The sequence below is a fragment of the Myotis yumanensis genome, unplaced genomic scaffold (assembly GCF_028538775.1).
Source record: "Myotis yumanensis isolate MYYU_CA2020_CCGP unplaced genomic scaffold, mMyoYum1.0.hap1 SCAF_7, whole genome shotgun sequence".
Classification (NCBI taxonomy): Eukaryota; Metazoa; Chordata; class Mammalia; order Chiroptera; family Vespertilionidae; genus Myotis; species Myotis yumanensis.
Genome location: NW_027223758.1, coordinates 29,240,220 through 29,261,063, shown reverse-complemented (window position 1 = coordinate 29,261,063; position 20,844 = coordinate 29,240,220). Strand labels below are relative to the sequence as shown.

Sequence of the window (20,844 nt, the reverse complement as noted above, 5' to 3'; positions counted from 1 at the left end):
GCAGGAGGTTGGCTGTGGGAGCTCATTGACCACCAAGGGGCAGCTCCTGCATTTAGTGTCTGCTCCCTGGTGGTCAGTGCGCGGCAGAGGGACCGGTCGACCGGTCATTCTGATCATTTGATCATAACAGTCACTTAGGCTTTTATATATATATACTATTTTGACATGTAATTTTTTGCAGTAACGTAATTACCACATGAATCTTTCTTCTAATTAACTTCCTTTCAATGTGCATGAATCCGTGCACTGGGCCACTAGTCATAATAATAATTGAGTTTTTTTTTTTTTTTTTTTTTTTTTTTTTTTTAATAATTTTTATTTCTTAAAGTATTACAAAGAGTATTACATATGTCTCCTTTTTTCCCCCCCTTGACATTCCCCCGGCCCCTACCCCCCAACCCCCCACCCCGTGTCTTGTGTCTATTGGTTAATCTTATATGCATGCATATAAGTCCTTCAGTTGGTCTCTTAATCCTCCCCCCAACCCTCCCCAGGCTTCCCACTGTAGTTTAACATTCTGTTCAATGTTGCTCTGCTTCTGTATCTACCCCTGTTCATCGGTCCATACTGGTCCCCTTTATTTGTCCCAACCTCACTGGAGTAGTCTCAACCTCACCAGGGCCGTTTCAACCTCACCGGGGCCGTCCCTACCTCACGGGGGCCGTTTCAACCTCACCGGGGCCGTCCCTACCTCACGGGGGCCGTTTCAACCTCACCGGGGTCGTCCCTACCACACCGGGGCTGTTTCGACCTGACCGGGGTCGTACCTACCTCACGGGGGCCGTTTCAACCTCACCGGGGTCGTCCCTACCTCACGGGGGCCGTTTCAACCTGGTCGGGGTTGTCCCTACCACACCGGGGCCGTTTCGACCTGACCGGGGTTGTCCCTACCACACCGGGGCCGTTTCGACCTGACCGGGGCCGTCCCTACCTCACGGGGGCCGTTTCAACCTCACCGGGGTCGTCCCTACCACACCGGGGCCGTTTCAACCTGACCGGGGTCGTCCCTACCACACCGGGGCCGTTTCAACCTGACCGGGGTTGTTCCTACCACACCGGGGCCGTTTCGACCTGACTGGGGTCGTCCCTACCTCACGGGGGCTGTTTCAACCTCACCGGGGCCGTCCCTACCTCACGGGGGCCGTTTCAACCTCACCGGGGTCGTCCCTACCACACCGGGGCTGTTTCGACCTGACCGGGGTCGTACCTACCTCACGGGGGCCGTTTCAACCTCACCGGGATCGTCCCTACCTCACGGGGGCCGTTTCAACCTGGTCGGGGTTGTCCCTACCACACCGGGGCCGTTTCGACCTGACCGGGGTTGTCCCTACCACACCGGGGCCGTTTCGACCTGACCGGGGCCGTCCCTACCTCACGGGGGCCGTTTCAACCTCACCGGGGTCGTCCCTACCACACCGGGGCCGTTTCGACCTGACTGGGGTCGTCCCTACCACACCGGGGCTGTTTCGACCTGACCGGGGTTGTACCTACCTCACGGGGGCTGTTTCAACCTCACGGGGGTCGTCCCTACCTCACGGGGGCCGTTTCAACCTGGTCGGGGTTGTCCCTACCACACCGGGGCCGTTTCGACCTGACCGGGGTCGTCCCTACCACACCGGGGCCGTTTCGACCTGACTGGGGTCGTCCCTACCTCACGGGGGCTGTTTCAACCTCACCGGGGTCGTCCCTACCACACCGGGGCCGTTTCGACCTGACTGGGGTCGTCCCTACCTCACGGGGGCTGTTTCGACCTCACCGGGGTCGTCCCTACCACACCGGGGCTGTTTCGACCTGACCGGGGTCGTACCTACCTCACGGGGGCTGTTTCAACCTCACCGGGGTCGTCCCTACCTCACGGGGGCCGTTTCAACCTGGTCGGGGTTGTCCCTACCACACCGGGGCCGTTTCGACCTGACCGGGGCCGTCCCTACCTCACGGGGGCCGTTTCAACCTCACCGGGGTCGTCCCTACCACACCGGGGCCGTTTCGACCTGACTGGGGTCGTCCCTACCTCACGGGGGCTGTTTCAACCTCACCGGGGTCGTCCCTACCACACCGGGGCTGTTGCGACCTGACTGGGGTCGTCCCTACCTCACGGGGGCCATTTCAACCTCACCGGGGTCGTCCCTACCTCACGGGGGCCGTTTCAACCTGGTCGGGGTTGTCCCTACCACACCGGGGCCGTTTCGACCTGACCGGGGTTGTCCCTACCTCACGGGGGCCGTTTCAATCTCACCGGGGTTGTCCTTACCACACCGGGCCGTTTCAACCTGACCGGGGTTGTCCCTACCACACCGGGGCCGTTTCGACCTGACTGGGGTCGTCCCTACCTCACGGGGGCCGTTTCAACCTCACCGGGGTCGTCCCTACCACACCGGGGCCGTTTCAACCTCACCGGGGCCATCCCAGCCTTACCGGGGAATCAGGAAGTTTGGCCCTCTGTCCCCTGCCGGCGGCTCCCCACCAGACAAAATCTCCAGGCGTTCCTGGTGGTTGAACATCCAGCACTCCTGCCCTCCACCAAGTGCACAGACTGCCTGTCTGCTGTCCCCCAGCGCCCCAAAGAGACTGGGACCAGTGGGCATGTTTGTGCGCTTGCTGGTACAGCAGTTCCACAGTGCCGGCCGAGTCAGGCCCAGCCCTGGCCGGCCCTGGATCTGACTCTGCCCCCCGATTGCGTCCCTCCCAGATGCAAGGAGCTGAAATCTGCAGCCTGTTGGGATGGGCTCTGTACTTGGTGCCTCTGCACATCCTACTCAGTCTCAATGCGCTTCTTTCTATGCGAGGAGTTGAAATCTGCAGTTTGTTGGGTTGGGCTCTGTACTTGGTGTCACATCCTACTCAGTCTCAATGTTCTTTCTCTCCTTCCAGTTGTAGAGCTTCCACTGGGCCAACTTTCCCATGGTTCTGTATGATAGGTGTTTGTCTGATATTTGGTAGTTTCGATGTTGTTGTGTGAGGTAGCACGCACAGGTCTCTTCCTTATGTCGCCATCCTGGTTCTCCTGGGTCTGCTGCTTGAGTGTGTCTCCCATGGCTGCGAGCAGTTGAAGTCTGCAATTTGTTGGGATAGGCTGCAAAAGCGCAGGTGGGTCTTTTTGTGCACCTGGCACAGCTTGGATGGGGATGTAAATTGATTAGGGCTGAGTCTCAGGGAATCGCCATGGCGGAGCAAATAGCACTGGCTGAGTCTCCGCGGCCCCTTGAGTCTCTGCCAGGGCTTTGTGTTCCCCAGTGCCGGCGAGCAGCTGTGCAACAGAGTCTCCCTCGCTTTCTGATGGCTGCAAGGCCGTGCTGCCTCTCCCCGTAGGGTCTGGTGCCTCATGATCCCGCCTGAACCAGCTCAGTGGATTTGAGAGTTTGCAGAAGCAAAGGCGTTACTACTTGTGGGTCTGGCACAGCCCAGATGGGAATGTAAATTGCGTAGGGCGGGGTCACAGGGAGTCGCCGGGGCGGAGACTCAGCGGCCCCTTGCCTATCCAGGACTCCAGGACTTTGTGTCCCCCAGTGCCGGCGAGCAGCTGAGCGCCAGAGCCTCCCTCGCTTTCCGACCGCTGGAAGGCCGTGCCGTCTCTCGCCTAGGGGCCTGGGGCCTCAGAGACCCGCCCGAACCAGCTCAGTGGATTTGAGAGTTTGTAAAAGCACAGTCATTCCCTCTTGTGCCTCCGGCACAGCCCTGAGGGTAGGGCGGGGTCACAGGGAGTCGCCAGCGTGGAGGAAATAGCGATGGCGGCGTCTCCGCGCCCCTTGCCTCCCCGGGACACCAGGACTTCTTGTCCCTCAGTGCCGGCGAGTAGCTGCGTGTCAGAGTTTCCCTCGCTCTCCGACCACTGCAAGGCCGTGGCCGCCTCTCCCTGTGGGATCTGGGGCCTCAGAGACCCGCCCCGAGCAAGCCCAGAGGATTCGAGGGTTCGTAAAAAACAGAGAATCCATTTGCAGCCCGCGTGGCGTGTGACTGCGTACCTCTGGTTTTGGTGCCTCCGTAGCTCCCACTCAGTCTCACTGCGCTTCTTTCTTTTCTTCCAGTTGTAGATCTCCCACTGGGCCAACTTCCCCATGGTTCTGAGTGGCAGTTGTTTACCTCATAGTTGATAGTTTCAATGATGCTGTGAGAGAGCAGCACACACAGGTCCGCTCCCTACGCCGCCATCTTGGTTCTCCTCAATAATAATTGAGTTTAATCTTTTTGCAATACAGGCCACTAAAAAAAATAATAATAATGGAATTGGGAAGGGAATAAGATTTTGCTCAAAAATCAGTTAGTGTCTCCTACTATCAAATTGATTGCAAATGTTCACCTGTAAAAACCATTCTTAGCTGGTACCAAAACAGGCCATCTGGTTTCTGTCCCTGTTTTCCTTGGAAACCACCAGGTAAATTAGCCTTTTGCACAGTCCAGAGGATCTTTTCTGCAGTATCTTACTGGAACTTTCTGGAGGCGTTTGGCACAGTTGACACTGCATTTCCTGGAAAAGCTTCTCCCTTGGTTTTGTGGCTGCATTTCCTACTGGTTCTTCTACTTCTCTGACCCTGTTTTTCTGTCTCCTTCTCACACTCCCCTTTCCCCTCCCCGCTTCAAACACAGGTGTTGGGGGCAGGGGAAGTGTGGCTGTGTCCATTCCTCTCAAAAGCCCTTCACCTTAACCTTTCCTCTGGCTCATTCTTATTCATCCTTTAAGTCTCTTGGCCTCTCCTAGAAACCTCCCCTGAGCCCTTAGGCTGGTATGAGTGTATTTGGGTACTTCCTAGCATTTAGAATGAAATTATCTTGAAAATATTTGTTTCTCTGTCTCACTCTCCTGCCTCACTAATTGTCAGCTCCTCCAGGGCAGAGATCTTGATTGATGTGCTCTTCATGTAGTGCCTGCGACATAGTAGATGCTCAGTAAGAATTCAATGATTTCAGCTATTGGACTGAACCAACATGGACTGACCATAGGTGGAAGATGAGATGAGAAGGAATTAACCCCCAAATTCCTGAAAAATTGGAAGCCAAGGCAGACATATAGGTTAGAGACAAAACACAAAAGGCCTCAAATGTCACAATAAAAAAATGGGGCATTAACCCTAGCTGGTTTGGCTCAGTGGATAGAGCATTGGCCTGCAGACTGAAAGGTCTTGGGTTTGATTCTGGTCAAGGGCACATACTCGGGTTGCTGACTTGATCCCTGGTGGGGGTGTGCAGGAGGCAGCCGATCAATGATTCTCTCTCATCATTGATGTTTCTCTCTCTCTCTTTCTCTTTCTCCCTTCCTCTCTGAAAGCAATAAAAAAAATTTTAATGGGGCTTTATTTAATAAAGAAGTCATTTGAACCTAGAACCTCATGGACATGCTTAGTCTTTGGAGAAAAATAACACAAAACTGTATCAGTAACTATACAAAGTAGAAACGAGGCAAAACTAATCCCGACTGTTAGAATTCAAGATGTTGTCCCCCTGTGGGGGAGTGGGGGAGGGAGGGTATATGACAAAGGAGAGGCCCACGGGGTCTTCTGGGGAGCTGGTCATGGTCTATGCCTAGATCAATCATGTGGGCATATTCATTTTATGAGATTTCATTAATCTGCACACTTACGATATGTGCATGTTTCTGTACGTATACTAAAAAAAATTATTAGGTAAAAGCAACAACTAGACTTAGAAAAAAATCCAGTGAACAAATTTATATTTAATAAATTGCATGCTCCCTGTTTTAGATGACATGGTCCATCTCCAGCAGTGGGATAAAGCCCCCGTCTACAATGGGCCCTGAGACAGAAAATTAGGCCCAGGGAGGTGAACTGGTCCGAGTTACTGTCTCCAGGAATGTGCACTTTAGGAAATGCAGATGCATGTATATACTGCAGGATGTGAAGGTTTAATTTTTGTTGTTGTTAATCCTCACTTGAGGATATATTTTTTTCCATTGATTTTTAGAGAGAGTGGAGGGGAGGGAGGGAAACATCGATGTGATCACATTGATTGGTTGTTTCCCACAGGTGCCTCAACTAGGGCTGGGGATTGAACCTGCAACCCAGGTATGGCTCTTTCTTTTCTTTTCTTTTTTTTAAAAATAATATATTCTTATTGATTTCAGAGAGGAAGGGAGAGTGGAAGGGAGCCCACAACCCGGGCATGTGCCCTGACCGGGAATCAAACCGTGACCTCCTGGTTCATAGGTTGCTGCTCAACCACTGAGCTACACTGGCTGGGCCATATACCTATTCTTTTTTTTTTTATTATTTTTTTTATTTTTTACAGAGAGGAAGGGAGAGAGATAGAGAGTTAGAAACATCGATGATAGAGAAACATCGATCAGCCGCCTCCTGCACATCTCCTACTGGGGATGTGCCCGCAACCCAGGTACATGCCCTTGACCGGAATTGAACCTGGGACCTTTCAGTCCGCAAGCCGACGCTCTATCCACTGAGCCAAACCGGTTTCGGCCAGATACCTATTCTTGACAGGGAGTGGAACCTGGGACCCTTCAGTGAGCAGCTGACACTCTAACCACTGAGCAAAGGTTTAATTTTGAATATCCCTTTGGTCCTAGAACAAATGTATCATACAACTCATGCAGCCTTGGAGGAAAGACGTAGGATGCTCTGCCCCATCTCTGCTTTGCTGGGTGACCTTGGAGAAATTATTTCACAATCTCCAGGTAGGACTCCTAATATGCCAACTCAAGATAATTCTGTCTGCCCCATCTACCACGTAGGTGAGTTTGAGGATTAAATGATATAATTATTGTGAACGTGCTTTCTGGAAATGTTCCTATAGTGCTTTACAAATACGAGGTATTAATTAGTATAAGAGACCCAATCTAGTTGAATGACAAAACCCCCAATTTGCTTTAAGCCATAATATCACATACTCAATCTTCCCCTAGACCTGTGGTCGGCAAACTGCAGCTCTCTAGCCACATGTGGCTCTTTGGCCCCTTGCGAATGGCTCTTCCTAAGCCTTAGGAGTACCCTAATTAAGTTAATAACAATGTACCTACCTATATAGTTTAAGTTTAAAAAATTTGGCTCTCAAAAGAAATTTCAATCGTTGTACTGTTAATATTTGGCTCTGTTGACTAATGAGTTTGCCGACCACTGCCATAGGCTATGTTTGTACTCTGTCTGCATTAAATTTCATTCTCTTTGTTTTTGATAAGATCTCCGATTATGTAAGGTCACTTGAAATTCGGGTCTATGAGCCCAGATTGTTGGCTGCACCATTCATTCTTCGGATATTAGCACAGCCACTCTTTACTGGTCACATGCTACCTGGCAGGCACAGGTCTAGACACCAATGACAAAATGTGGGTAAAAAATTCACCTCACCTGCCCTCATAGAGCTGGCATACTAGTAAGTATGGGGGAACAAAAGACAAATAATTGTACCCCCCAGTATTTGACTGGGCTCCAAGTGCTCAGTGGGCCTGTGTTGTAAGACATAAAATGGCATCTAGTAAATAAACATGTAAAAAATAATTATATCCTGGCTGGTGTGGCTCAGTGGTTGAGCGTCAACATTCTTGAGGAACCAAGAAGTCACAGTTCGATTCCCACCCAGTCAGGGCACATGTGTGGGGTTGTGGGCTCGATCCCTGGTGGGGGCATGCGGGAGGCAGCCAATCAATGATTCTCTCTCATCATTTATGTTTCTATCTCTCTCCCTTCCTCTCTGATATCAATAAAAATATATTAAAAATATGTTTATTGATTTTTAGAGAGAGAGAAAGGGAGAGGGATAGAGAGATAGAAGCATCAATGTTGAGAGAGAATCATTGACTGGCTGCCTCCTGCACGCCCCCTATTGGGGATCGAGCCCACAACCCGGGCATGTGCCCCGACTGGAATCAAACCCAGGACCCTTTAGTCTGCAGGCCGACGCTCTATCCACTGAACCAAACTGGGTAGGGAAAACATATTTTTTTTTTTTTTTTTTTAAATATATTTTATTGACTTTTTTACAGAGAGGAAGGGAGAGGGACAGAGAGTCAGAAACATCGATGAGAGAGAAACATCGACCAGCTGCCTCCTGCACACCCCCCACTGGGGATGTGCCCGCAACCAAGGTACATGCCCCCGACCGGAATCGAACCCGGGACCTTTCAGTCCGCAGGCCGATGCTCTATCCACTGAGCCAAACCGGTTTCGGCGGAAAACATATTTTTTAAAATAATAATTATATTTGTGGTTTTGGGGAGAACAAAATTTTCTATACCCTCAAGGATTATCTGGCTGGTCTAATAATCAAATAGAATTGAGACAGATTAGCAAGAGAAAATAAACAATTTTAATACATACATATATATGGGAACCCTGCTTACATGAGAGAGTCAGAGATCCCATATGCAAGAGAGCTTCAGAAATAAAAATGGAACGTGGGTATTAAGACATCCTGAGCTAGGGGTGAGGTGAGGTATCTTGGTACCTTGGGGGCTTCAAAGGATCATTGCAGGGTGATAAGAGGAGCAAATGCTTAGTAAATAAAAGTTTGTTCTTTCCTATTGAAAGGTCAAAAGAAGTTATTTCTGATAATCTCTTATTATGGACAAGGTCCCTAATTCAAGTTCTTCTAGGTAGTTAAGGGAGAGCCAGGGAGTGGAATCTTCAGCTTAAGTTGCCTTTAGCTCAAACAATCTGCATACTAAAGAAGCATATCTTGGGGTGACTGTTGAATTCACACAGCTGTAAGTGCTAAAAAGGAAAAATAAAAGGGGCTGACTGATCTGGAGGGCAGGCATCTCAGGTAAGGTGGTAAAGAAGGACTAAGAGGGAACACCATTGCTGAGACTTGAAGAAGCCAGTTATTAAAGGAGCTGGGAAAAGATCATTCAAAAAAGAGGAAACTGCAAGTACAAAAGTCCTGAGGCAGGAAAGAATATGTCACATTTGAGAAACTGAAAAACAGTTGGTGTCATTGGAAAGTGGGAAGATAATATGAGATGAGATTGAAGAAAAGGTCATGAGAGGACAAGATAGAGCAGTCCTCATTATGATAGGAAGTCGTAAGAGGATCACTCCACTCCCCTGTGGACTTCAACCTGTGATGTCCCCAATGGATTGGAGGGGCCAAGGGTAAAGCAAATAGCTCAGGAAGAGTTACATAATTCAGGTGGAAAACATTGGATTGGCCTAGGGTAAGAGCAGTGGAAATGGAGACAAAGGGCAGAGTCAAAGTACCCTGTGAACATAAACATAAACGGCTTGCTAATGGACTATATATGGAGATAAAGGAAAGGAAGGAATCAAGGTTGGAGCCTGGGCAGCCAGGTAAATGAGGGACCTCTCCATCCAGGGGATGGATGGGGGAGGGTTCAGGAGGGGGTCAGTCTAGGACAGAGACTTACAACCTGTGATGTCCCCAGGGGAAACAATTGGATTACTGAGACCAGATTCATGTATATGGGAGGAGGACTGGGCTGGAGTTACGTACATGGGAATCATCAGTACTGTGTGGTATTTAAAGCCAATGGATTCAATAGGATCATTTGGGAGGGAGTCTAGACAGAGAAGAGCAAAGGCTCAGGAATGAGTGGCAGGGGGCTCCTCCAGCACAGGAAACTCATTTAGGCAGGAGAGGACAGCAGGTGAAGAGGACATAGGACATCATCTCCATAGATGATGGGGACACTCCAGCAATAACACACCCCTTAAAAATTTGTACTCAGCAGGCCCTGGCTGGGTAGCTCAGTTGATTAGAGTGTCGTCCTGATACACCAAGGTTGTTGTGGGATTGATCTCTGGTCAGGGCACATTCAAGAAGCAACCAGTTGCCCTAACCGGTTTGTCTTAGTGGATAGAGCGTTGGCCTGCGGTCTCAAGGGTCCCAGGTTCGATTCCGGTCAAGGGCATGTACCTTGGTTGCAGGCACATACCCAGTGGGGAGTGTGCAGGAGGCAGCTGATTGATGTTTCTCTCTCATCAATGTTTCTAGCTCTCTATCCCTCACCCTTCCTCTCTGTAAAAAAATCAATGAAATATAAAAAAAGAAGAAGCAATCAGTGAATGCATGAATAGGAACAACAACAAATAAATGTTTCTCTCTGTGTTTCTTTCTCTCCTCCCTTCCTCTTTCTCTCTCTCTAAAAATGCCAGGAGCCGGTCCATCCTTGCTATTTCAAGGGACCTGGCATATATGGCATACTATTCTTAATATGTTTGCTCACCTTCTTGGCGCTATGTGTTTTAACCAAGGTCACCTCTCCAAGAAAGGTTGTTTCCCCAGGTGGGGATTTTTCCCTGAGGTTAGGGAGGGGATACAACCCCTTAATTAAGTGCCAGGCGGGTAGTTAAGCTACATAATCTTTACTCCCTGGAATGGAGATAAGAAACGCCCTAACCTTTGTAATAGAAATTGACAGGATTAAAATCGGCTGGTATAAATACGGATGTAACAAGACAATAATCATCAGATCCACATCAGCTCCTCATCAGCTCCTGATCAGACCCTCATCAGATCCTCATCAGATCCTAACCAGAACCTAGCCAGAGAACATGGCAAAAGATCCTGGACAGAACCTGGCTACAGAACTTCACTGGAGAACCTAGACAGAACATGGCAAAAGAACCTGGATAGAACCTGGCTAAAGAACCTGGTGACTGAACCTGGCTGGAGAACCTGGAGAACATGGCTGGAGAACCTAGCGAGAGAACATGGCACCAGAACTTGGTTGGAGATCCTGACCAGAACTTGGTTGGAGTTCCTAACCAGAACTTCGCTGGAGATCCTGGAGGGAGGACCTCGCTATGCTGATGAACTGAAACCAGTCTCCATGTCCTTCATTCTTCGCCGACTCCGTTCACACCTTTGGGGATCCCTGGACCCGCTGGGGCTGGACCCCAACATAAAAAAAAAAGAATTTGTACTCATCCAAGATGAAGGCACTAGAGAGGAAAATCATGATGCAAAAATGGGTTCATGCACAAAACCGGCCTAGAGAAAACTGGAGATGTTGGCCTGAGAGAGGTTAGACTCTTTTTTCAAACTAAGGTATAATATGGTTACAATAAAATGCACTGATTAAGGTGTTGGTTGATGAATTTTTACATATGGGCGCACCTGTGTAAGTACTACCCAGATCCAAATATACCCCCCAGAAAGTTTCTGTGCCCTCTGCCCATCATCACCCACCTCTTATGGAAACCACTATTCTATCACCATCAGCGAGTTTTGCCCATTTTAGTTTTTTTAATGTTTTTTATTTTTTTGAGAGAGAGAGGAAGGAAAAGAGAGAGAGAGAGAAACATTGATGAGAAACAACAATCGGCTGCCTCCTGCACTCCAACCCTGGGCATGTGCCCTCACTAGGAATCAAACCGTGGCCTCCTACTTCATAGATTCAACCACTGAGCCACACCAGCCAAGCTTATTTATTTGTTTATTTTTGTCTTGTTTTTGTTTTTGTTTTTTGAGGGAGAGAAAGAAACATCAATGTGAGAGAGATACATCGATTGGTTGTCTCTGGCAAGGCCCCCACCAGGGCCAGGATGGTGCCTGCAAGCGAGATTTGTGTCCTTGACCGAAATCAAAGCCAGGACCTTCAGTCCGTAGGCCAGCAGTCTATTTACTGAGCCAAACCGGCGAGGGCTGTTTTTTTTAACTCTGTATAAACAGAATCATACAGCATATGCTCTTTGAGTTAGCTGCTTTCACCCAACATTATGTCTGATAGTAATCTGTGTCTTGGCAAATGGCAATAGTTCGTTCTTTGTTTGTTTTTTTGTTTTTTGGTTTTTTTTATCCCCCCATTTATTTTTAGAGAGGAAAGCCAAGGGAGAGAGATAGAAACATCAATGATGAGAGAGAAACATACCCTCTAATTGCGGGATTAAGCCTGCAACCTGGGCATGTGCCCTGACTGGGAATTGAACCAGTGACCATGCATGGGAGGATGTTCAATGCAGCCAGGCAGTAGTTCATTCTTTTTCAGTGCTGCACAGTGTTCCATTGCACAAATACCACCATTTATTACAATATGCAACAAACATCCTTGTGCAAGTCTTTTGTATAAGGATTGCATTTCTCTTTTTTTAAAATATATTTTATTGATTTTTTACAGAGAGGAAGGGAGAGAGATAGAGAGTTAGAAACATTGATCAGCTGCCTCCTGCACATCTCCCACTGGGGATGTGCCCGCAACCCAGGCACATGCCCTTGACCGGAATCGAACCTGGGACCCCTCAGTCCGCAGGCCGACACTCTATCCACTGAGCCAAACCGGTTTTGGCTGCATTTCATTTTTATATGGTTCTCAGAACAGCCTCAGATAAGTATCAGGAGATACTTATCTTTTCAAGGAAATGGAAAGAATACACAAGTAGGAGTCATTCTAAGTAGGGTGCCATATATATTGGTGACATACTATACTATACTAAAAATTGGTTATTATTTATCTGAAATTCACATTTAACTGGGCTTCCTGTATTTTTATTTGCTAAATCTAGCAACCCTATCAGACCTACACTCATTTTTGCACATGGTGGGTTTTTTTGTTTTGTTTTTTAATCCTCTGCCAGAAACATCGATTGGTTGTCTCCTACACTCCCGGATCAGGGATCGAACCCAAAACCTAAGTATGTACTCAGACCAGGAATCAAACCCACAACCTTTTGGTACACGGGACGATGCTCCAATCCACTGAGCCACACCAGCCAGAACACACATGGTAGTTTTTTAATAGAATATTTTTGTTTAATGAATGGAAAAGAGAAGATGGGGAGAACATGAATTAACTGAACCTCCATCAACTCAGGACAAGTAGTTCCGGGGGAAAAGCCTCCTGAGACATTTAGCATGGTGTTCAATCTCTGGATAGGTGAGATCTATATCTATTTGTTTGTTCTGATTTTCTTTTTTAAAATATATTTTTATTGATTTCAGAGAAGAAGGGAGAGGGAGAGAGAGAAAGATCAGTGCTGAGAGAGAGAGAGAATCATTGATCGGCGACCTCCTGCATGCTACACACTGGGAATCAAGCCCACAACCCAGGCATGTGCCCTGACCCAGAATCAAACTGTGACCTCCTGGTTCATAGGTTGATGCTCAACCACTGAACCACACTGGCCAGGCCTGATTTTCTTTTTTTTTAATATATTTTATTGATTTTTTACAGAGAGGAAGGGAGAGGGACAGAGAGTCAGAAACATCGAGGAGAGAGAAACATCGATCAGCTGCCTCCTGAACACCTCCTACTGGGGATGTGCCCACAACCAAGGTACATGCCCTTAACCAGAATCGAACCTGGGACCCTTCAGTCTGCAGGCTGATGCTCTATCCACTGAGCCAAACCAGCCAGGGCCTGATTTTTTTTTAATAAAAAGTTTATTCTAGAATCTAGATCCAAAATACCGAGATGTGGAATTCCATGTTAGAAAACGGTGATGGCTGCCTTTGGGGGTTGCCTTGCCACTGTTCTGCAGGCACTCCTTTGGACAATTGGACAGCCTCTTAGGACATTCTCTGCTAGAGCAATCTTCTGTCACCACATGTCAAAATGCTGTCCCCAAGCTGCTAACTATCCTGTTTGTTCCCCATAGTGTCTTTTCTACTTGGTTTCTATAAACAGAAGATATATGTGGAAAAGCTTATATGCTTACTCAGGGCATAAAAATAGAGTCCACAATTAGATTTTTAAATACAGATTTCTTAAGTGATAAAAATAATTAAGATACAACATTTTTATAATCTCTAATTTTTATCATGACAAATACTGGTCATAAGGAAATATAAATCAAAACACAATAGGCTCGCCAAAACCGGTTTGGCTCAGCGGATAGAGCGTCGGCCTGCGGACTGAAAGGTCCCAGGTTCGATTCCGGTCAAGGGCATGTACCTGGGTTGCGGGCACATCCCCAGTGGGGAGTGTGCAGGAGGCAGCTGATCGATGTTTCTCTCTCATCGATGTTTCTAACTCTCTATCTCTCTCCCTTCCTCTCTGTAAAAAATCAATAAAATATATTTAATAAAAATAAATAAATAAATAAAACACAATAGGCTCTGGCTGGATAGCTCAGTTGGTTAGAGGATTGTTCTGATAGGCCAAGGTTGTGGGTTCGATCCCCAGTCAGGGCACATACAAGAAACAACCAAAAACAACCAATGAATGCATAAATAGTAGAACAAAAAATCCATGTTAGTCTCTCCCTTCCTCTTTCTCTCTAAAAATTAAAAAAAAAAATCACACACACACAAAAACACACAACAGTCCTGGCCAGTTTGGCTTAGTGGATACAGCGTCGGCCTGCAGACTGAAGGGTCCCAGGTTCAATTCCAGTCAAGGGCACATGCCCGGGTTGTGGGCTTGATCTCCAGTGTGGGACGTACAGAAGGTAGGAATTAATGATTCTCTCTCGTCATTGATGTTTATCTCTCTCTCCCCCTCTCCCGCCTTTCTGAAATCAATAATACACACACACACACACACACACACCACAATAGCATGTTGTCAGGGCCCAAGATATGCTCTAATGGCATATTGATTCTTTGAATTAAAATTATTGGAGAAGCAGTGGGAGCAGGATGAACTCTCTGACTCTGGAAATGCAGAAAATAATTCTCTGTGTGACAGGGTTTCTCCCTGCTCCTGAGGGCTGAAAGATAACCTTATCCCAAGAGTTTATTTAAATCCAGTCTAAAAAAGCTTGTATAAACAAACCTTGTACCTCCTTTACTAATTTACTGCCTAAACCTAAACCTTGCTTAGATTCCTTTCTAATGGGCACTAACTTTCTTTGTCCTGTCAATTTCTCACAAATTTATTATTCTTTGTTTAAAAGGTATAAAAGGATGCCTACGTCAATAATTTCTTTGAACCTCATTTTATAACCTAAACATCCTATTGCTATTCTCCTGTGTGCGCACATTAAATTGTGTTTTTTTTTCTTCCTGTTAATCTAGCCTTGTGTCAATTTTATTTTAGTACTAGTCCAGTCTGCCAGAAGAACTAAAGTATAGAAGGGGGGTATTCTCCTCATTCCTCTTGGTGTTTTGCCTCTCAAATTGGCAAAAATTTCTGAAAGCACCCTGACTGGTTTGGCTCAGTGGATAGAGCGTCGGCCTGCGGACTGAAAGGTTCCAGGTTCGATTCCAGTCAAGAGCATGTACCTTGGTTGCAGGTACATCCCCCGTGGGGGGTGTGCAGGAGGCAGCTGATGTTTTTTTCCCATCAATATTTCTCTCTATCCCTCTCCCTTCCTCTCTGTAAAAAAATCAATAAAAAATATTTTTAAAAAAATTTCTGAAAGCGTAATACCCAGTATTGATAAAGATGTGAGAAAATGGAAATTCTCCCACACATTGGTGGGAATTTTAACTGGCACAACCTTTCTGGAAATCCTAGTAATATATATTGTAAAACTTTAAAGGTACTCACCTTTTAATGTTACACAATGAGACATCACCTCACACCAGTCAAAATGGCTATTAATAAATCAGTAAACAAGTGTTGGGGAGGATGTGGACAAATGAAAACCCTTGGGCACTGCTGATGGGAATGCAAACTGGTATAGCCCTATGAAAAAAATACGGAGTTCTCTCAAAATATTAAAAATGAGCCCGGCTCTGTGGCTCAGTGTTTGAGCATCAATCTATGAACCAGGAGATTACGGTTCAATTCCCGGTCAGGGCACATGCCTGGGTTACAGGCTCAATACCCAGTGTGGGGCGTGTAGGAAGTAGCCAATACATGACTCTCTCTCATCAATGATGTTTCTATCTCTCTCTCCCTCTCCTCTCCTCTCTGAAATCAATAAAATATATTTTTAAAAAATAATTATTGGCAACTTAGAATGTGTTTTTTTCATTTAAAAATATGTTACATATATTTTTTGTAATAATAAAAATTAGAAATTTATATGTCGAATAACAGGGAAATTGTTAAGTACATTTCAGCACAAGTGCTATGCAATCATTTTATTTGATGATGTACAAAAATATCAAATAACAGAAAAAAGTGTTCACAAAACTAAGTCAAAAGCAGATTAAAATGTATATAAATTAGATTACTTTTGGCTGAAAATAACAAAGAATGCTGGGTCCTATTTATGTATAAAGAATAAAATACATAAAGAGGTAATAAAAATGTATTCTCCCTGCTAACAAGAAGCCCAGAGGTAAGTATAGGATTAGGTTTGATGACATCTTCAAGGTCGCAAGTGATTTTCATCTTTCCATCCCATCTCATCCATTTCATCAACATATCAGCCTAAGTACCCTCATGGTTGCAGGATGGCTCCATGGGTCCAGGTGTAACATGCATTTATGGTAATGCCCAAATGAAGAAGAGGGACTATTTTTCCTATGCATCTTTTTTGTTTCATTTTGTTAATCCTTACCCGAGGATATTTTTTCCATTGATTTTTAGGGATGGGAGGGAGAGACAGAGACAGAGACAGAGACAGAGAGAAAATATCAATGTGAGAGAGACACATCAATTGGTTGCCTCCCATACCCACCCTAGTACCTGGGAGAAGGTAGCAGCCGTGTTTGGAGGATGCTCAAGCAGTCCTATGGAGAGGTTCCTGTGGCAAGAAACTGAGGCCTTCTGACAACAGTTGATGTAAGCATATCATCTTGGAAGAGGATCCTTCAGTCCAAGTCAGACCTTCAGCTGACTGTACAGTCCTGAGACCCTGAGCCTGAATCACCCAGCTAAGCTGCTCCAGAAGTCCTGACCCACCAAAAGTAACTGAGTTAATAGTTATTGTTGTTTTAGGCCTCTGCTTTTTGAGATCATTTGTTGTACAGCAATATGTAACTAATCTATATATATAAGCAGGTAATATGCATATTAGTCCAGAACGCCGTAATGGGTCACGACCAGACAGGAGGAGGTTGCACACGCAGGTGAGGCCCCAGAGCGGAGGCGGAGACAGACACAGCGGGGCCTGTCCGAGCCTGCAGGGTGGCTCCGGCAGCCCAGAGTGGACACAGGCAGGGGGGCAGAGGGAGCCTGGAGCGAAAGTCAGGCGCGGTCCCGGCCGCCTGCGGCCTGGGTCCAGCCCAACTCCCGCGGCAGCCCGCGGGGTGCCTCCTGGCACAGCAGGAGGGGGGGCGCCTCCTCGCGTGATTTCAATCACGAATCACGTGCCGGGCCTCTAGTTGGAATATAATACAATATCAATATTTATAGTAATTTTCTATGGATGGTAGGATTGCCAGTGACTTTTAGTATCTTTGTTGGATTTTAAGTTCTGGTGTTTGTGGTTAAATCTTCACATTGCCCTTCTCTCTTTGGTCATTTCTTCCCACCTGCTCTCAGGTTAGCCCCTGCTCCATTCCCATGAGTTTCTTGGCTCACCTACAGTGTGATGTCTCACTTGGCAGTCAAATTTTCTCTTCTCCAGGCAATCCACAAGACTATACAGGCATGGTTCATTCACAGATGTCAAGCACCAGGAAACTAAAGGAAGAGGTCAGACCAAACTCCTGAGAGCCTTGTATATCATTCTTAAGAACCAATGTCTCTGATCAGATTTCCCAGAAGCAGACCTCAGATAAGTTTGTTTCCAAGTGATTTATGAAGGAACGGCTCCCAGGAGACATTGTTAAGGCAGTGGGGGAAACAGAATAAGAAAGGAACAGGCCCTAACCGGCTTGGCTCAGTGGATAGAGCATCGGCCTGCAGACTGAAAGGTCCCAGGTTCGATTCCGGTCAAGGGCATGTACCTTGGTTGCGGGCACATCCCCAGTAGAGGTGTGCAGGAGACAGCTGATCAATGTTTCTCTCTCATTGATGTTTCTAACTCTCTATCCCTCTCCCCTCTTCTCTGTAAAAAATCAATAAAAATATCTTTAAAAAAAGAAAAGAAAGGAACAGGACCTAAGACAGGGGTGATTTGAGGCCTTAGCCCGATCCCATAGGGGAGGGCTGGCACATAAATTATAGCTCCAAGTTGGTTCCTACTCAAGACAAGGGAGCAGGGTGCTCATGCTCCAGCATTTGTCTGTCAGCCAAGAAATAAGCTCCTGTCCTTTCTTGTGGGCAGAGCAGTTCCCGTGGCCCAGAGAGATGTAGGACAGTCCTCTAAAGAGTATAACCCTAGCCGGTTGCTCAGTGGTTAGAGCATTGGCCAGCAGACCGAAGGGTCGTGGGTTCTATTCCTGGTCAAGGGCACATACCTGGGTTGCAGGTTTGATCCCTCGACTCAGATCAAGGCCCATGAGGGAGGCAACCAATCAATGCCTCTCACATTGATGCTTTTCTTTCTCTCTCCTTCCTTCCACTCTCTAAATATCAATGGAAAAAAATATCCTCAGGTGAGAATTAAAAAAAGAGAGAGAAGAAGAAAGTGATGAAAAAGTCCGGATGTGACTGATAAATTTATTCTATGGCAGTGAGGACAGGCATGAAAAAAACGGCATTCTATCATCCCTCCAGACTGGAAAAACCCAGCTATGTGAGCTTGGAAGAGATGGAATATCCATGCCAGTTTCTTTTAACTATTTAATTATTATTTTTAAAATTCTCACCCAAGAATATTTTTTCCCATTGGTCTTTGGAGGGAGAGTGGAAGGGACGGACGGAGGAGGGGGAGAGAGAGAGAAACAGCAATGTGAGAGACACCTCAATTGGTTGCCTCCCACATGTGCCCATGCCCTGACCTGGGCTGGGGAATAAGCCTGCAACTGAGGTACGTGTCCTTGACCAGGAATTGAACACGAAACCTTTTGGTCTGGAGGCCAAAGCCCTAACCACTGAGTAACTGACCAGGGCTTAACTATTTAATTTTTTCAACCACAAAATCTTCCTCCCTGGGCATCAGATATCTCACCTGTGAAATGGGCCAATTATAATCATAGTGAAAAATAACAGTAGTGGTAGTAACATTTATTGAGCACTTTACTGTGATGGAGGTACTTACTCATTGTTCCAAAGACTTTACAATTGTTACTCTTGATTAACTCTCACAACAAACCGATATAGGCACCATTATTGTCCCTATATGACGGATAAGACACCTAAGCTCAGAAAGGATAAGTAATTGCCTGAGGTCCCATAACGAGTACCTTTCTCAAGATTGTGGAAAAGATTAAATGTCTGCATCGGTTGGATCTTATCTTTTCAGTGTGTTTCTACAGACTCACCCGCCAGCCAGTGTGGTTCTGTGCCCAAGGGCTTGGAAGGGGAAAACTGTTGGAAGCACTGGCGACAGGCCCTGCAGGGGTAATTATTGCCACCCAGGAGGCGTATCTTAACACCCCAGCTCCCCCCCATCCTTCTGGCGGGATAACTCAGAGTTGGCGTTCTATGCTGGTTCCCAGAGCTTCTCAGCAGGCTTTGGCTGCAGTAGCCCGCAGTAGTAATTGATGGGATGGCCCACCCATTCCTGGCTGTCTTCCTTTCCCTCTCTCACTTCCTCACTCCCTTCCTAGCATGCCCCAAGCTCACTTCACAAACAAACCACTTGCGCCCAAATCCTTCTCTCAGAATTTAGCACAATTTTTAAAACCCGATTGTCACTTTCCTGACCTGGTGAAGCAGGAGGCCCATCGTGGGAATGAGTCCACATGCACCACAACAATGACCCAAAGTCCGGTGCGAGGCGCCCTAGAGCCAGGACATCCGCCTAAGGCTGTTGGTCAAACTGTACAGGTTTCTAGCCAGACAAGCCAACCCCACCTTCAGCCAAGTAGTGCTGAAGTAGTGGTTGTCTGTTCATGAGTTGCACCAACCAGCTGCCTCTGTCCCTTTCCAAAAGAGGAAGCTTCCTGGCTGGACGTGAAACCTCTGTGGTTGTAGGGACTATAACCAATAACGTGGGCACGCAGGACACGTCCAAACTAAAGGTGTGCGCACTTCCTTTGAGGAGCTGCACCAGGAGGTGCATTCTCAAGGCCAGAGCAAGATTCTCACCTTGGGCAGTCTGACCCTGGACTCCCCCAAGGACAGTGGCACGATCCTGCTGTCTGGTCCTCACAAAGGCTGAGAGATGCACAGGCATTTCCGGAAGGTCCCAGGAGCCCATCACAACCACATCAAATCCTACCTGTGCTCCCAGGGCCAGAAGTTCAAGGCCTCTGGAGCCCTATAAACCAGCCAAGGCTGCAAAAACTAACCTTTTATTAAGTTTTTATTAAAAAGACTAGTGGCCCGGTGCACAAATTCATGCACATTGAAAGGGAATTAATTAGAAGGTGGCTGGTGGGGCGGGACTGGGCAAGACTGGCTGGACATGCCCTGGAGCCAACCTCCTGTGGTCCCTCCCTGGCTGGCCACACCTGGGGCAGCACCATGGCTCCAAGTGTGTCTGCAGAGTGGGTGGAGCCTCTCTGGCAGGTGGGGTCCCTCAGCCTGGCCTGCAGGGATTGGCCGAAACCAGCTCTCCAATCTCCCCCAAGGGGTCCCAGAATGCGAGAGGGCACTCTGCAAACTTGCTGTCGCTCAGCAGCTCCTGCGTTGAGCGTCTGCCCCCTGGTAGTCAGTGTGCATCGTAACTCCCAGCCAGTTGGCCGGTTGACCAGTCAGTCAGTCGCTTAGCCTTTTAATACATATAGATTTTTGCCGGAAACCAATTCCAGCATGACAGCAGGGCTGATTTTGGGAAAGGCTGATGGCATTTCCCCAAACCTAAAGAGGACACATTAAATTGATTGTTGGCTGCCAGACAGCTCCGGGCATCTTCTTCTTTTTTTTTTTTTTTTTTTTTTTAACATATTTTATTGATTCTTTACAGAGAAGAAGGGAGAGAGATAGAGAGTTAGAAACATCGATGAGAGAGAAACATCGATCAGCTGCCTCCTGCACACTCCCCACTGGGGATGTGCCTGCAACCAAGGTACATGCCCTTGACCGGAATCGAACCTGGGACCCTTCAGTCCGCAGGCCGACACTCTATCCACTGAGCCAAACCGGTTAGGTCAGCTCAG

General features: G+C 47.2%; 1 long non-coding RNA gene and 1 pseudogene across 1 annotated transcript; both read left to right on the top strand.

Moving 5' to 3' along the window:
• The first annotated feature begins 9,204 nt into the window (after positions 1-9,204).
• On the top strand, positions 9,205-11,002 carry LOC139014489 (uncharacterized). The gene is made up of 2 exons (XR_011472234.1): positions 9,205-9,248; positions 10,330-11,002. It is a non-coding gene; the product is annotated as an uncharacterized lncRNA (long non-coding RNA).
• Positions 11,003-12,771: 1,769 nt separating this feature from the next.
• LOC139014366 (large ribosomal subunit protein eL18-like) lies at positions 12,772-20,009 on the top strand (annotated as a pseudogene).
• The last annotated feature ends 835 nt before the right edge of the window (positions 20,010-20,844 follow it).